Consider the following 2,942-nt stretch of genomic DNA (forward strand, 5'->3'; position numbering starts at 1 on the left):
TAGGTGTGCAGGATTTGAGACAATACAGTCTCCCTGTGCCTTTTACTTGAGCTCAAATAAACTCTGTCTGCTTCTCCCCCAGTGTGTTTATTTGGCGCGACGCACACTGGGCAACGAACCCAATTGTTGCCTCCCTCGAGCACCTTGTGCCGGCAACACCTGGGTTCTGTAAACTTTTCCTGCTGTCACTTTGGTCAGTGCATTATGACAATACACAGATGTCTTAGGCAGCGGCAGCAACTGGCACCATCTAGGACTCAGTATTACTAGATCACTGAAAAAATGTTGTATATGCATGAGGGAAAAAAAAAATCAATGTTTCTTCAGAGGGGGCCTCAAATAGGAAGCAGCTTAGGGACAACCGTCTATTCAGAATACAATATCACCCGCCCCTTTCTAGACCACTTGGTATAAAGGCTAGGGAATATGCTCATGGTGCTTTCGAGGGAACACAGAACAGTATAGATCTTAGGCAATGATTCGAGTAACATTTTGCGATTTTATTATAAAGCCTGAAGAATGGATAAAAATCCAGCTTCTGTGGTGCATTTTCTATAAATGTCTCTTATGATCCCTACAGCTGGCTTTGTAGTCTCCTGCTCTTTGTAACACTGGCTTGTATATGAGCAAGTTCATTTACCATTCGTTTTAACACAATGCAAGACAAGTGATAATTATAAAAACCGAGTGCTTTTATTCTTGATGAATGGAAATTGGTTTTAATGTGTTTATGTTCTCAAAAAGATGAACCCTGATCCTTCAACCAGTTTTGGTAATTTCCAAAGTGTGCACCAAACTTCTGTTGCATTAGATTTGAATTGGTTTCACTTACATTGGTTTATGAGTAATTTCTGTCCCTAGCCCGACAGGCTGCTGTGAAACAAGTGCCTGACTTAAATACGGAAATGTATAAGCGTGATTTAAACTAATGGGAAAGAAAGTGTATAACCAACAGCTGATGAAAAGGTATTGTTTATACTTGATATGCATCTTTTGAGACAGATTTTTGCAAAACTATATTCAGCCCTCTAATTAGTACAGCTACATAAAGTTATGTGGTGGATCAAGATTTCAGCTCACGTGGCAGACAGCAATCATTCCCCTCAAACCCAATTACTAGAACACCCTAGCAGCGCACCAGACCAAGGTGACAACTAAAAGATAACTAACTGGGTAGTAACTGGGACATGCTGCCATGAAGTATGCCCTGCTCATTCACTTCCACTCTGCACATTTAAACTCATGATATAGATATTAAACATTGAAGTAGATGAAAAGGAAGTCCTGAGAACATCTCTGAAAACAGACATCAGGCCTATGCGAACTTCAAATTCCTATTCCACAAATCAAGCATTAGATATTTCACAAATAGAATGTGGGGCATTTACAGAAGGTTATCTAAGAACGCAGAGCTTCAACATATTACAAGGAAGGCAAGGAACATGGAATCACTATGAAACCTCAACTTTATCTTTATTTTACCCATTAAAAAGTTGTCCTAGTGATTGCATTTAAATTCAAACTGATATTCTAAAATAAAAGGGCTTTAAAGCCACTGCCATTGTCTGAAAAAATCATGACCCATCTCCCTGCTGTTCCCACAGCTTCACTGGAACCCTCTAATCTTATACCAGGGGAATCCACTGATGACTTGCATCATACCTAGCTCCTTACCAGCCCGCAAGAATACCTCTTTGAAACAAAAGAAAGGTAAGAGATTATCAACTTGCTAAAGCCAGATACTGAACGACATGATTCCCAGCTGGAGGAAATGTGTGACAGACAATCATGATCTATTACTACCTACCAAAACATAAACTTAAAAATGAATTAAAGGAAACAAGTTGCTAAAAGAAAACAGAAGTGACTGATTTCTTATGAAACACTTGAGGACTCTGGCTTGTGAATTGTTTTGGGAACCCAACAGGTGCAAAGGAAAAGGAAAAACAAAGAACCAGTGATCAAGCACTTCCAAAAGTATGCTTTTGTAATGAGACGCAAATCCTGCTAACCCTCAAATGACCCAACACAGTAGGAGAAAAGTATTCACTAGTATAGGACAGTAAAGACCCACTAGCAAAGAAACACAGCTTTTTCCTCAATTTTTATGTTAATCTTGTGTGCAATAAGGAAACATTTTCCTGGTTAAAGCAACAAGACTGCCTTTACAAACATGCTTCTTTTTATTTGACACACTCATTGAATAGAATGGAAATAGCCATTTCTTTTACCCAATAAATAATTGTAATGACATGACACAGAAAAAAAACAACCAGTTGAAACAGAAGGCACAACTAGTGTGCCTATTCTATGTTCTAACGATAATCTCCAATAATGGCTAAAATTTAAATGTCATCACTTTGCTGAACATTTTGGGACGTATGAATCTCAGTACAGTACAGAAGAAACCAAACGGATTACCAGATTAACAAAGGAACATTGGTACAGACAATTATTTTCCTTTTTTCAAAAAACCTCCCATTTTTAATTAGTCAAGGATTGCCAAGGATACTTCCATTCTCCCATACTGAATAACACTGGAGACAGGTAAAGCTGCTGTACAGTATGCAGCACCCTCTATTTTTTGTGATTATAAAACTATGTAAGAAGTTGACTTCATTGCATCTGTATTACCCGTCTACTGTAGCAAATGTATATAAAAGGAAATTAGGACTCATCCCCAAACTTGCACTACACTGCTGAAATGTACTATAACAGAATGCAATTAGATAGGCTTGATATTACCTATACACACAAAAGAGCCAGCTATGTGAGAGAGTGCTTATGCTAAGCAAGGCCTAGCATTAGAAACAATGCACTAAAACTCCCAGAATGCTTCAAGGAGGTTGAGGAGTCAGCAATTGACATTCTGGTAATCACTTTCTGACCCTTAGATGAAAATGCTGAACTTCTGACCTTTGAACAATGATAAAAATAGCAGG

General features: G+C 38.4%; 1 protein-coding gene and 1 long non-coding RNA gene across 3 annotated transcripts in view; both read right to left on the bottom strand.

Annotated features, from left to right (window-relative positions):
* LOC109310390 overlaps positions 1-743 on the bottom strand; it is a 1,000-nt gene extending 257 nt beyond the window's left edge. Inside the window, exon 1 of the long non-coding RNA XR_002101198.1 lies at positions 160-743. This is a non-coding gene — a long non-coding RNA (uncharacterized LOC109310390). The remainder of the gene's footprint in view (positions 1-159) is intronic.
* The window catches only part of PRMT7 (protein arginine methyltransferase 7), a 43,967-nt gene that overhangs the window by 30,661 nt on the left and 10,364 nt on the right, over positions 1-2,942 (bottom strand). The window lies entirely within an intron of this gene.

This window comes from Crocodylus porosus, unplaced genomic scaffold, assembly GCF_001723895.1.
Source record: "Crocodylus porosus isolate Cpor-Errol unplaced genomic scaffold, CroPor_comp1, whole genome shotgun sequence".
In the NCBI taxonomy this organism is placed as follows: Eukaryota; Metazoa; Chordata; order Crocodylia; family Crocodylidae; genus Crocodylus; species Crocodylus porosus.